This window comes from Acomys minous (genome assembly GCF_964271855.1).
Source record: "Acomys minous genome assembly, chromosome: 2".
Taxonomy (NCBI): Eukaryota; Metazoa; Chordata; class Mammalia; order Rodentia; family Muridae; genus Acomys; species Acomys minous.
In genome coordinates this window covers 106,220,143-106,235,303 of record NC_140484.1, presented here as the reverse complement: position 1 = coordinate 106,235,303, position 15,161 = coordinate 106,220,143, and the positions used below count along the sequence as shown (strand labels likewise).

The 15,161-nt window shown below is 41.5% G+C and overlaps 1 long non-coding RNA gene across 1 annotated transcript in view; it reads left to right on the top strand.

The window, feature by feature from the left end:
• The window catches only part of LOC311593085, an 81,306-nt gene extending 66,727 nt beyond the window's left edge, over positions 1-14,579 (top strand). The window contains exons 3-5 of the long non-coding RNA XR_014777592.1: positions 4,351-4,482; positions 10,497-13,159; positions 13,892-14,579. This is a non-coding gene — a long non-coding RNA (uncharacterized lncRNA). The remainder of the gene's footprint in view (positions 1-4,350; positions 4,483-10,496; positions 13,160-13,891) is intronic.
• The last annotated feature ends 582 nt before the right edge of the window (positions 14,580-15,161 follow it).

Here is a 15,161-nt window from a genome sequence, read left to right as displayed (position 1 = left end):
TTGCACCTACAGCACTTAGGAGACCTTAGTTTTTAGATTGGACATTAATCTTCGCTTGTTAGGAGATCAGCTGTCAGCATTGCGCAAGGGCCTTCCCACTTCTGAAGCCCAAAGCTCCCTGGAGCTCCGCCACTGCTACCTAGACCATTGGACGTGAAAGGCTGCGTGCAAAGTGCCAGAGCAAAGCCGGGGCTCAACTCAGTCCGCCCAGACGCCCAGCCGGAGGTGCCTAGCTGGGGAGGGGAGTTAAGGGAGCTCAGGACTGCAGTAGAGTGTTCTTTCATTTGTGCCTCATTGAGGGAAACTTTCGGATCGTAAAGTCGTTTTTTAAAGGCGCAGAGCTTTGCTCACAAGCTCAGCGTGCTCGCCCGCTGGGTCGCGAGTCCTCCCATTTCACCAGCACTGACTGCAGAGTCAGTTGCCACCACCCTCTTACCACCGGCTGGACTGGGGACATTTTTCTATTCCTCTCCCTCTTTAAATTGTTTTCTTCCCGGGTTCTCTTCGCCCCCCCCCCCCCCGCAATCAATCCAGAGCAGCGCTGTTGCTAGTCCCTCATTTGTTCTTCAGGTACCCACACATCAGGGCTCCAAAGAAGGGAAATAAAAATGGGATTGAAATGCTCCAGGGCTTCCCAGGTAGGGATTGCTTCAACAAGCTAACCCTGTGTTCCGGGGTTGGGGGCATTGTTTCAGGTGTGGTTTTCAGGTCGCTATCTTTTGGCCAGTCCATCCCCCGCCCCCTCCTCAAGCAAGCTGAGTCACAACGCATCTTTAGCGCCATTACAAGCGCGCGCGCGCGCACACACACACACACACACACACACACACACACACACACACACACACACACACCCGGCCCCAACACAGCTAGGATCTGGCAACTGTTTCCGCCTTGCCCCTATAAAAGAGTTACACTTTCGAAGAAGACTTAAAAAAAAAAAAGCCAAGAAACGGATATAGGTTTTGTAACCGTTAAATAACTTTCCCAGCGTGCATTAAAGGAAGATTGTATTTTATCAACAGCTGATTGATGCCCGTGTGATCCTGTCGGTTTGTCTATAGTATCATATTTATTTAACCTGCTGGGGGACTGTGTTCAGGGGCAGCCTGTTCACGCTGACAAGAGCGTGCACATTACACACTACCCCAGGTATTTTGATTGATTGTTCCCACCCCAAAGCCTTTGGTTCATAATTTAGCACAGCAGGTTCTGCATCACAGACTAGGCTAAAAAAAAAAATCCTGTAAGAGATTTCAATGAACAACTACTGGCAACAAACCTTTTTTTTTTTTAAACCTGAACCCCCCCAAGCATTTAAACACCTTTACAACAATCCTCTTATTTATCCCATGTCCCCAAAGTGGTATCAGAATTCAATTTGAGTCTGTGGCTGGCCCCGTCAGTATTTCTTGATATGGGGAGCCAAGTGATGAGTACATAATGTGGGCTTCCACCCCCTCTCCTCTACACATCACTTCTCTTCCTCTTGCAATGGAAGGCTTCTAGTGTTGAGGGAACAGGCGGGAAAGCACTCTTTCCCCACAGGTGCCCCTAGTGGGTGGCTTTTGGATGTAGTACATAAGGTCCTTTGCTGGAGTTGCTACCATTATTTAACTACACAGTTGAGGAAAGACTCCTTTTTCCCTCCATCAGAAGATAAATTCTTCATTCAGTGTACCTAAAACAAACAAACAAACAAAAAACCAAAAAACCAAAAAAACAAACAAAAAAAAACTTGAAAAATGTTGGTGTACTTAAAAAAAGAAAAAAGTAAATCATCTCAGCTGTCTGGGTTCATTCTAGCAAAAATGTAACCTGAAGTTAGTGATACCTAGTACAGAACCCAATACTTAGTTTTCTCTTTAGGGATTTCTAACAAGTTTTGTTGGGAAAAATATTTTTGGGGAGCACCAGCCAAAATACATGCTTTGCATTTGTTTGGCTGCGATAAAAATGGGACACAAATTCTTTCTTGTACTACTGTTATGTTCTAGCTAGTAATACTTTTTAAGGGATGCAAGCACAAAGTTTGAATTGTGTGCTGTGCCCAGTGTCAAAATGGTGCTTATTGTGCCTGGCGGTCTTGCATTTGTCTTTTAGAGATTCTTGAAGCCTGAAATGTCATCTTGGCACATCATATGCCTAACAACACCCCCTCCCCAGAGTTTAATTTGCCATTCTAGGTCAGATGGGATGGTCATTATCAAAATGGTCAATTGCATGAGGTTCCAGGGTGTAGATATGTAGATACATAAGTCAATATAGCTAATGCAGTCCCCTGCTTCACTTATTACATTATTATTGGGGGAAACATTTTTAAAAATCTATCTAGTGATAGTAGATAGTGGTGATAGCAATTATTGAAACTTCCTTATTCCTTCTTGAATATTATTCACAGATACTATCTTTAGACTTGATGTGTGACTTTAAAGACATTAACCAAATTTAATACACTCCTCCCATTTCCAGTTACTATTTCTTTCATTAAATGTCTCTTGTTTTTAACACTGCCACTAAAACCTTTCTTCTATTATCTCATACTTGGGACAGGTTTGAGAGATTCCAATGGCATGCCTTCTTTGCCAATAATATCACATTCAACAACTCTTTTTTATCTCTAGATGTTGCTATTTATCCTTAGATGATATTCAGTAAAAAAGAAAAACTCAGAACATTTGAAAACTCCAGGAAAAGGCATCCCTCTGCTTAGAAACAGCCATGATCAAATGTAAGTGCAGATCCAGTATCCAGAGAGAAAGAAAGGGCAGGATGGCAAAGGAAATATTTATCCATGCTTCCATGGTAGCCAGGGGCAGTAAGGAAGATCCAGTGTGGGGAAGGATACTGCAGTGGTTCTTCTGCAGTAAAAAATTCTGTGCATTTTAATCACTCATGTTAAGGAAGCATTGAAGTGTCATATGAATCCATTTGTGGTCATTCTTCAAAGTGTTTAGAAACCATTGGTTTACATTGAGAATGAACTAACTTTCTCCCTCTCCCCACCCCCCCTTCTGAAACAGAATCTCATGTAACCCCAGCTAGCCTCTAACTTGGGTGCAGTTTGGAGGATGGCCTGGAGTTTCTGGGTCCTGTCTCTACCTCCTGGGATGACAGGCATGTGCTATCATGCTTAGTATATATGGTGCTGGGATTGAACTAAGGGACTGGGTATGCTCAGCAAATACTCTAGCAGCTGAGCCACATCCCAGCTCTTTGGATGTGAAAAACCCTCTACAAGCATTTTTCTTTAATAGAACATTAAGTCAATAATCTACAATAATGAATAGAATCATCTAGGATGTTGTTTCCTGGGGAAATCAAATAGACTAAGGTCCCAACTATTTTTGAGGGAATATTTTTGATTAGTTTAAATATATGCTGATATGTACACATACAAGTTAACCTCTTTGAAGTTTGGCTTACCACTTAATTGTATAGCTCTGGGCAGGTTACTCCATTTCTCCATCCCCGAGTTCCTTTACGTAGAGAAATAACAATCATACCTGTTATCAGTGTATGTGGAAAGGGTTATGTGAACAAACTCACGAGAAGCAGACCTGGGCAGGTTTAACTTCTAGCCGTCCAGCAGCTATTGTTATAGCCTATGGTATACCCTGGTGGTTTTAATATAATTATTAAAATGATGTTTTTTTCCTCTGGTTACCTATAATGTTATATGACCAGATGCCAAAACTCAAACCTAGGTTGAACTGGTTCTTATAAGTCTGCTTAAAAAAAGTCTCTACAGCTGAACAAAAGTGTCAGCGGAACAAAAGCGTCTCCAAGGAGCAACACAATCTTTATCTTCCTTGTGTCTTCCGTTCAAGGCATGCTAAATAGCAAAGAGCTTTATATACGTAAAGTCCAAGCAAAAATCCAGGTGGTGAGAATGCTACCAAAATGTTTCAACACCAAATCAGAGACTCTTGACCTGAAACTCCTAAGGAGTCACATAACTATGTTTTCTATTTCCAGTCCCTTTATTTCGTCAAGACATCAGCATACTTCTTCCTCTGAGAACATTTAACATAGTGGAGGCATTTCAGCTTTCTTGGTTAAAGGCATCCTTTTGTAATATGCACTTTATATATGTACTACTATGTTATATAAGCCCAGATTTATTCCTAGGAGAAAGTGATATGTTCCGGTAACACATTCGTCTGTCAATTAAAAACTAGGACAGCAATGTGAAAGATTGGTTGCAGTAATACAAACTGTTAGATTCGGCTTGTTTCTTAATCCACCTGCTGAGCTTGGGGTTATAACAAGACCGACCTCAACTGGAAACTGCGGCAACACGACCTGGCTATGGACTCTGTTTGTGAGCTGCTCTCTTGCTGCTTCCAGCAGTAACTTGAGATGAAGCAAAAGTGGAGCAAGTGAGAAGAGGCAGACAGAGCCCTCCCCTCCTCTGCAGCTCACCTTCGGTGGATACAGAACAAGATCTTCTGTTGTTACAGACGGATCCTAGCACTTCAGGTACGAATAGTTTTCATTTATTTTTTTTTGTCCCACCCCCAAGGAACGCCTGGACCAAGCTGAGGCAGGAGCTTGTGTCCACAGACTGGTCAACAATAACCTCCTACTTGGAAGCATGCCCTTCTCTTTCAGTCAGTATCCCGTGTCCTACTCACTTTTTTCTTTTACAATGCATGGGCCATCACAAGAAGGATTGTTTCCATTCCATATGTACACCAGAAACACAGGAAGCAGACAGTTAACTTGGTCCAAAGCAGGGGTGGACTTTGTGTCCCAGAGAGTTTCTTCCAAATGCCATTCGCTGTTGTTTGGTTTGATCTGAAAATGAATTTTTACTTATTTAAGCTCAGCTGCAGTGTTAGACCCTTTTCACTTTTCCCTAATTATTTTTAAGATGAGGGGAAAGGAAACGCCTTCAGTATATATTACTGAGTAGATGACCCTTTTTCTTACATCTTACACTACTGTTCCATAAGCCTCAAACGAATCTTTGATGTTCTCATATGCAGGGAAATAGCAGCCTGAATAGCACCAAACAGATACTAGGATATCACCAAGATCTGTTGTTTCCTGTATGCAGAATGTGATATTGAAGGAAATGTCATTGTCTCTTAATTCATAAATAAGTTCCTCTTTAGACATTGCTCCCGTTGAGATTTGGCAAATAGTTAAACTAGTTTACACATTTCTTTTCTCTTCCTCTTCTTTTAAGTCCAGCTCATAAGTCAGCAGACACCTTACCCAGCTCTCATGGCAGACAGCTTTCTTTTTATTGCCTTTTCATAGCAGAGCTATCAAAAATAAGATAATGCCTAAAGATCTGGAGCCTAATCAGCTTTCTTGCTGAGTTTAAAGAGTCCTGAGGCTGTTAAGTTAGTCCTGGTTATACATGCGGGTGGCTGCGGTGTTTGCTCTGCCCCATTTTGATGGAGAGGGTAATGTGTTTGCCAGATAAGGGGAAAGGGACCAGCCACAAACTCCAGGCTCTGTTTGATAAACCTTGACATGGTTAGCCATTTTTCACATACATGAAAGGAAGCTTTCAAACCTGAAGGAAAATAGAGGTGTCCGTTCAAGCTTACTCACATTTATCAAGACAAAAAGGTAAATAAAGAAAATTGGCATCCTGTAGTCTATTTAATTAATTAGCTCCGCAGCTTATCATGAAATTGAAAAGTTGGATAACGTACAAGTCTGTTGCTTTTAGTTGTGATTTAGTGAGAGGGGTAGAGTTTTTTCATGTTCATATATATCGAAAAGACAGTTATTTTGCTGTCCCTGTGTTGCCTCATTGCAAGGTGTAGGCTCAATATGAGAGAAGTCTTGAACTGAAGTTAAGCCTCTATAGGGCTCCTTTGTGTGTTCTTGGAATAAGAATGCTATTTGAAATTAGTATTAAACCATGTGATAGAAGACATGCTTTGTAAAGAGGCCTGTAGCCTGAAAGAGATTGATAAAGCTGAGAACAAAATATCCTGCCCTGTATCCATACACTCCACAATTTGAGTTTGGTCTGTTCTAGAACCTCAGTTAGCATAAGTGCATACATAAAAGTATTCTAAAAGAAATAACTGGCTTTGGAGTTGTAGCTAAGTTGGTAGAAAAATGCCTAGTATAAATGAGGCTGTGGGGCTAGAGAGATGGCTCAGTGGTTAAAAGCGCCACCTGCTCTTCCAGAGGTCCTGAGTTCAATTCCAAGCAACCACATGATGGCTCACAACCATCTATTATGCGACCTGATACCCTCTTCTGCAGATAAAGCACTCATATGCAATAAATAAAATAAATAAATATTTAAAAAATAATAAATGAGGCTGTGGCTTCCATTCTCAGCACTGTATGTATGGTGCCTGCCTATAACCTTAGCACTTAGAGAGGAAAGGCCGGGGGATCCTCGGTTCAAGGTTATTTTCCATTTCATAGTGAGCTTGGGGTCAGCCTAAGGTATGGGAGACCATCTCTCAATAAACCAAATAAAAACAAGAACTTTATTATTTAGAATGATTTTTAAGATGTTGGGGATTGGGACTAGAAAGATGACTCAAGGGTAAGAATACTTGCTGCTTTTCCAGAACACTGGAGTTCAGTTCCAGCGTCCATATTGATTGGCTTACAGCCATTGAGTCCAAGGCACTCAGTGTCCTCATTTGGCATCTGAGGCATCCACACACATTCAACAGACACATTCAACACAAACACACACACACACACACACACACACACACACACACACACACCACCACCACCACCACCACCACCACCACCAACAACAACAACCAAAACCAAACCAAACCAAAACAGCAACAACAACAACAACAACAATGCAAGCCAAATCTTAAATTATGAACTTTTAAAGAACTGTTTAAATGTTGGGGATGAACTATGCTTTGCTTTATACAAATTTACTTTCCTAGGAAGAGAGAAAAAAAATGTGTCACAAAGTAGAGACATTTCACAAAATAAACATTCAGTTGCTTTTATTATTGTGACTGTTCTTTGGAGCTCAACTTTAATAGTTTAAGGACTGACTCATGGTTAGTTTATAAGGAAATAGCAACTTTAGCTTAATAACCTAGTACCTTTTTTTTTATTAATTTTCTTAGGAATTCTACTTTTCTGGTTTCTTCTAAATTAGAAACATGTAATAAACTAAAGAAATGACCTTCAATGATTAGTTCACGTATAGAATACATAAGAATGTGATCACATGAATTTCGAGAACTGTGCTTTTTCCATATATAAACCCATTTACAGATTTTTGTGCTTTGTTATTAATAATCTATATGGATGTAGAGTTTAAGATGAATTTAATGTCAACTAGGGATTAATGTGCATTAATTAAATTGACAGTATCTTCTCTAATGAGAAAAAAGGATTTAGTTCTAATACTGATGATCTTAATAAGGCTCCCTTCTACTTGTCTGTATTTTCTCAACATTAGGAATTATTTTTATTAGAAGGTGAAGTAATTTAGTGCTAGCTGGGTGGCAAAACTGAAATAAATCAAGTGATTGCAAACTGACTTTGTTTTTGTTATTGAGGTTGTATAACCAAGCCATGTAACTTTCAATTAAAAAGGAATCGATTTGTATCAGTTATTTAAAAATAAAAACACAAGTTGAAGTCCATATTTAATTTTCTTTTCAGTACTACGTAAGGTGGTTAAGCATCTGGAGGGATTAGACACGGGCCGCATCTACCATGCAATGCTCAACATGCTTGCTTGAATCTTCTTATATAGGCAGATCTGTATTTTCCCACATATTTTCCAAGCACTATTCTTGTCACAGAAGGGACTGGATTTTGTAATAAAATCTTTCTACGAGCCTGTGAATTCTCTGGAATTATTATATCATCACTTTGAGATGGGGCCACACTACCCCCAAACACTTGTGGGAGTGAAAAATTGTCCTCCAAGCCAGCTGCCAGCTATCTATGCAAAAGAATATGTGGAACACTTACACACACCAGACACTTGAGGTTCTTATACCACTCCCCACTCCTGTCATGTTTGCTGTTGATGTTGAGACAGGGTCTTGTTGTGAAGCTCATCCCAGGCTGGCTTCAAACTCACAATCTGTCTGCACCTTTACTTCCCCAAGTGCCATCGCTCCAGGCCCAATTGTTTTCTAAACTACAACTTTACTATTATTTTGAATGGAAAATGGGAGGAGGAAATTCAGTGAGTGGAGGAACTACCAAAAATAAAATCTATTCATGATATACGTTAGTTACATCCCATAAACAGACAATTATGTACCATTGTGTGTGTATATGTACACACACACACACACACACACACACACACACACACACACACACACTTTAAGACAAGGTCTCAGTCAGGTGGTGGTGATGCATGCCTTTCATCCCAGCACCAGGAGGCAGAGGCCAGCTTGGTCTCCAGGACAGCTAGATCTACACAAAGAAAACCTGTCTTGAAAAACAAAACAACAAATAAAAAACATCACCACCAAAACCAAAAACTAACCAACAAACAATGAAATACAACTCCCAAAGAGAAAAACAAAACCAAAATAAAAAACAAAAACAACCCCCCAAAACTCAAGGTCTATGTGTTCCTAGCTGATCTGAAACTTGAGACTTAGATAAAGCTAACCTTGAACTCATAAAGACTCACCTGCATCAGCCTCCTAAGTGCTGGGATAAAAGGCATGCACCACCATGCTCAGCAAACCATATCCATCCATCCATCCATCCATCCATCCATATATACATATGTATATGGCTAGCAAGTTGGATCAGTGGGTAAGGGTGCTTCCTGCCAAGCGTGATGATCAGGGTTCAATCCCTGGACCTCACATGGTGCAAGGAGAGAACAGAGCCCTGCAAATTGTCTCCTCCAAATGCACATTATGACCATGACTATGCTCCTTTACTCAAACACATGCATGTGCACCTCAGACACATACACAGTAATATATAATAACACAAATAAATAAATAATAAAAACACACACCAAAAGTTGAAAGGACAACAAATATACATATACGTAAATATATATATATGTACAAAAATACATATGTATATGTAAAAACATCAAAATTCTATGGTAGTTTATCCCTTTCACATTCCTATTTACAGTCACACTTTACTCATCCATTAGTTTGTCCTCTTGCTTACTTACTTTAATGGTGCTGGGGATTAAATCCATAGCCTTTTCCACATTAGCCAAGCCCTTTGCTACTAAGCCTATTTTCCTCCAACAATGCTCAAAACTTATATTAAGTTTCTTTACCCAGTTCCTCTGTAGCGTCCTCACAACGAATTATCACTTGTCTGCCCCCGCAGCAACCACCACCATGCTTGTCAAGGTCCTTGATTTATTTTTCAGGGCCTCAGAGTTATGGATGGTTGTGAGCTGCCAAGTGGGTTCTTGGAACCGAACCCAGGTCTGCTGCAGGTGTAGCTGGTGCGCTTACTTAACCATTAAGCCATCTGTTGAGTCTACATAGCTTTTATTAAGAGGATTGCTTCAGTTCTCAATCTCTGATTACAAAATCAAATCCACTTCTCTACAGAGAAGGGACACAAAGTTTCAGGTTCTATATTTGTCATAGAATGCAGTTTCAAAATCAAACAAACAAAAAACCTGAAACCACAAAACAGACAATAATAACAAAAACCTTAGCACTGTCTTTTGAGCATGGTGAGCATAGTGCTTCTCATTGCAGACACCCCATTATTGAAAGAAAGGTTCAGTGGAGATCAACTCAAGCCAAAGAGGATTTTCATTTCATTTGCTTTTAGACAGGGTCTCATTACACTGCATTGGTTGGCCTGGAATTTGCTATGTAGACCAGGCTGGCCTGGAGCTCAGAGAGGTCTGCTTGCCTCTGCCTGCAGAGTGCTGGGATTAAAGGTGTGCACCATGACACCTGGCAAAGAGCACTTGCTTGTAATTCAGTCCAGTGACAGCACTGAATAAGGCCATGCTGCTATTTGTCAGGGGTTGCAGGAAAAAAGACACTTTCCCCTGCACCAGACTTACTCAAATCATTGTTTTCGAACAGTGATTGCACAAATGGAACCACCCGGGAAACTTTAAAAATATCTGTTTTACAATCATCCAAGAAATGCCTCCCTTTGCAGACACAAACATGCCATTTACAAGTCTAATTTCTGGTATTTCTTAGAAATGAGACACCTCAGCCATGCTGTACCGAGATGAGTGCGGTCACTCGGAGAGCAAAATTGCTTGCTGTTTGATTGTCCCCTTTGAAACAGCAACCCACAACATCCCATCTTTAAGTACGTTCTAAATGAACACCAGGAACAGTAGAATCCTGGTACAGAAAGTAGTACAAAACCTACTCACAAATCTAAATTACTTTCCCTTTTGATAAGTGGTATTATTTATGTCAAGCAATATTTACATAGCAAATTATCAATTTCCTACTTGCTTACTGAATTTATTTAACCTCTCTCTCTCTCTCTCTCTCTCTCTCTCTCTCTCTCTCTCTGTGTGTGTGTGTGTGTGTGTGTATGTGTAGTGTATATACATACCATGGTGATGCTCATGTGCTCATCCTGTGCAGATCGGAGGACAACTTGTTGGAGGCCATTCTTCTTACCACCACGAGGGTCCTAGGGGATCCAACTCAGGTCATCAAACTTGGGGACAAGGCCCATTCCCACAGAGCCAACTCACCAGGTCGTCTTCACCTTTTTTTTTTTTTTTTGATATTACATGATATTTAAAATATAAAAGCAGCCAGTTAGAAAATTATTTTGCTGATCCAGATTGATAAACATGAGAAACTGGCTATGGTCATAGTTTATGTCCTCTGGCGGGATGATGACCATGGAAGATACCTTCTAGATTATAGTCCCTAGAAGTCCTTCTTAAACACTGACACACCTGTGACGCACCAGGTGATGGCTGGGGATATGGCTTAGAGGCAAAGCTGTTGCCAAGGAGAAAAAAAAAATCACCCGGAGAGCTCACTGAATCACAGACCCCGAGTTAACTCTGAAATATTCCAGTTTGTATTTTGGACATTTTCCACTTGAGCTGAGGTTGACCTGATAGCAAGCAAGAGAGTAGGCAGGCAGCCACCATGCTGTTTCTGCTGGCTTGTTGATTACCAATACCACCCCAGGTTAATGACCAGAATGCTTACAGTTGCACTGGAAAGTGGTGGGGAGAATCATTGTTGGACACAACTCCCTTGAGTTGATGACACATTCTCCATCTTATTGGCAAGACGGACTCATCCCGAAATACTCTGGAGATGACCTGCTTTACGAGTAACCATAGCTAATGACACAGCACAGGTGATTGTTCCCAGTAGATAAAATCTCATTGCTAACTCATAGATGAAGAAACAACTCTCTTACAGGTAAAATAGCTCACCCTGGGTTTCCCAGGGACTAAGTTGCAGAAGAGATATCTGAAGCAGCGGGGAAAGCTGGGTATAGGGGCTCACACCTGATTCCAGCACCCAGGAGGTAGAGTCTGGAAGATGGCCACAAGCTCAAGGCTATCAGGGCTACATAGTGAGTTCCAGGCCATGAGGCGATGCATAGCAAGGTTGTGTCTCAAACTAGCTAACTAACTAACCAACTAACTAAGTAACTAAGTAACCAAACAACTAACTAAAACAGGATAGAATTGGATGTAGCAGTGCAGGAATACAATCCAGGATTCAGATCATTGAGATAGAAGGAGCTCAAGTTTAAGGTTAGAACACTCCTTTCTCAAAAACCTTAAAAAAATGAATTATGATGATATGATTCCAATGCCCATTATTTTCTACAACACACACACACACACACACACACACACACACACCACATAATCATTAACAAAATATATGCCATATATTGCTCTGTAAAAGATTCAACATGATCAACAAAATTCAAATTATATTCGCCAATAAAATAAATAAGAAGTAAATGAAATATGACAATAAGAAGGAAGACTGAGTACAAATTGCATTCGCAAAACTTTATTATCTTGCCATTCATAATGAACTTGAGTCTAAACTTCTGAAGAGAAAGCAGGCTTTAAGAGCTCTATGTGACATCCTTATTGACAAGGCTAGTAAAGGAAAAAGAAGCTGCACATGTGAACAGAGCTATGTTACAAGCCCAAAGTGCCTGGTCATAGTTTTCCAGGTCTATAATGCCCTCTTGGGTTTAGGAATATCTAGGATGGCTATGGTGATGCCTATGGACCTGCCTGCATCGGTGAGAAAACAGGATGCCAAATAGGATCACTCCATTGATCTAAGGCAACAGACATGAGTTGTAAATCTTGACTCAGGGCTCTCTATCATTTTGTGCCTCTGATGCTATTTGTCACAGCACCAGAGACAGCTAAGTTTGTCATTAAAATCATACCGCCAGGCTGATCATAATACTTCAAATAATTTTCTTTTTCTATTTTATTTTATTATTATTATTTTTGCCTTTATTTTTTTTTAAACAGGGTTTCTCTGTGAAACAGCTTTAGCTGTCCTGGAACCTGATTTGTAGGCAAGGCTAGCCTCGAACTCACAGAGCTCTGCCTGCCTCTGCCTCCCTAGTGTGGGGATTAAAGATGTGCGCCATGTCCCCTTGATGGGAAGGGCTGGTGGCACTTAGAGGAAGGATAACAGGTCACCAAGAAGAGACTTGACACCCTATGAGCATATACAGGAGGAGGAGGAGGTCCCCCTCAGTCACAGACATAGGGGAGGGGAGTAAGGGAGAAGCGAGAGGGAGGAATGGGAGGATACAAGGGATGGGCTAACAATTGAGATGTGACATGAATAAATTAATTTTTAAAAAAAGGTGTGCCCCACTACCACCCAGCCAGCCAGATTCATTAAACCAAATGTAAGCTAGAGAGGCCTTCGACACTTGAAGTCATTCTTTGCTCTTTCAATTTAGCTTAGTGGGTTAGTGTATTTGCTTAGTTGAAACACAACATGGGCATTAGGACAGATGTTTTTTAAAAAGAAAAGAAAAAAAAACAGTCTTGGCAAAGCTGTAAGGGAGTTTGGAGGCAGAATTTAGACCTAGACAGAGAGGGATCATCAGCTAAATCGCCAGCAAATAACAGGAAGTAAAACAGTCACAGTGGAATACTACTCAGCTATTAAAAACAAAGAAATATTGAAATTTGCAGGCGAATGGATGGAACTAGAAAAGATCATCCCGACCGAGCAAGGTAAGCTCACCACATGATATATACTCACTTATACCCAACATAGATGTCCTCCCAGAGACAGGGGTGGGGGGTTGTTAAGAAGAGGGAAAGACAGATGCTGCTTCTCGCAGTCTGACTCTGGGCAGAATGCTGAGGGTTGTTTGGAAGAGTGTGCAGGGGGGTGGGGGGGTGGAGGGGGGGCGCTGAGGGGGAAGGACCTTGAGGGGTCAGGAGCTCCTCAAAGAGACCTTCAAAGCCTGTGGGTCTGGACCCAGGGGGGCCTGCAAAAACTGATGTAACAAATAAGGATGATGCATGCTGAGAACCTAGGCCCCCCCCACCCCCCCACCCCCGTTCAGATGTAGCCAATGCACAGCTCAGTCTCCATGGGGGTGGAGGTGGGGGTGGGGGTGGGGGTGGAGGGCACTGAGGACTGCCTCTGACATGAACTCTGGTGCCCACAATTTGATCACTTCCCCTTGGCAGGGTGGCCTTTTGGGCACACAGAGGAGGGGGATGCTGGCTATCCTGATGAGACCTGAATAGGGCAGAAGAGGGAGGGAGGGTGGTAAAGGGAAGATAGGGGCGAGGGGATAACAATCGGGATGTAATGTGAATAAAATATAATAATAACAAATTAAAAAGGGGGAAGTCATGGAGATAAGAGAAACACAGAACAAGTTTTCTTGCTAAAGGGCAAAGAAACATCCTTCACTTAATGTCTTTCTTTGTTTGTTTGTTTATTATATCCAGAGAACCAAAAACATAAGTTTTCATATCTGAAAATGATCAGGTTGTTGCTCTACGAGTCTCTCACATCTTTTCTGGCTTGAATGCTTGATAAAGCATTAGTCAGCCGGCATTTTGATGGATTTGGAGGTGGAGAAAAAGAGGAACAAGGGTAATCCTCAGAGCACCAGAGCCAAGCGTCCATCTGAGACGCAGCCAAGCAGCTTCTGAAGCAGCCCTATGACTCATGGGATGGAGCCGCAGCCACGCGTGCGCGTGCTGTGAACATCAGCTAACCAGCTCCAAGTGGAGGCTCAGCCCAGGCTGGAAGGCCCTTCCAAGGAATTCAGATCTACTGCCAACGGGGATCACTTGAGTCATCTTTCAACATCACATTCCAACCACAGTGTGCATACGGCGTCCTCGGGCATTCACTGGGAGACTGGCTTGGGTTGGGCTCTCTGTGGACTCACTCCATTAGAATGCTACCCAGACTTCCATGGAATATTAAGTACTTGTCACCAACCAAGAGCTCTTTTTGAGTTTCTTTTTAAAAACTACTCCCAATCTGAAAATAGTTCCTTTCTTCTTTTTACTTAATTGTGTCATTTGACTGGTGTTTAAAAAAAAAAAAAGCCACCCACCACCAATAAAAACCGAAACACCAAACCCTTGCTCAGTGTAAGAGTTCCTTAGATCAAGCTTTGAGTGTCTCATTTGTCACCCTAGGTGCCATTGCCTGTATTTCTGAGTCTATATACAATTGCATACCTAGAAAGACATTTTTAGTTCAATGAGTGTTTGGGTTTTGTTTTGTTTTTCAAATCAGAGAGCATCAATACAAACAAATCAAGGTATGTATAAATTTGTCTATTTAATTATAGACCCATTATTACCTGTCCCATGTATCCACAGTTCCCTCTTTTCTCTCTACATCCAACTGTGCTGTGTATGTGCATGTTCATGGGTATGCCTGTGTGTGTGTGTGTGTGAACATGTATGAGGGTGGAGGCCAAAGGTCAATGTTGGGTGTCTTCTACAGTTGCTCTTCAGTTGAGTTTTTGAAAGGTCTTTCACAACAGTTGTTACAATCAGTTCTTGTGGCTCTCGGAAGCCACCTGCTTATACCCACCTGGCACAGCCAGTGTTCCAAGGTTTAACAACTGGCCTATCAGTACTCAGCAGTGTTGGTGTCAGGCCTTGATGTGGTATTCACTAAAGGATTCAAAAATGGAAGTAAAATAAAAAAGAGATATGTTCAATGTGTTCCCCAAGGAAGAGCTCAGATGTAGGC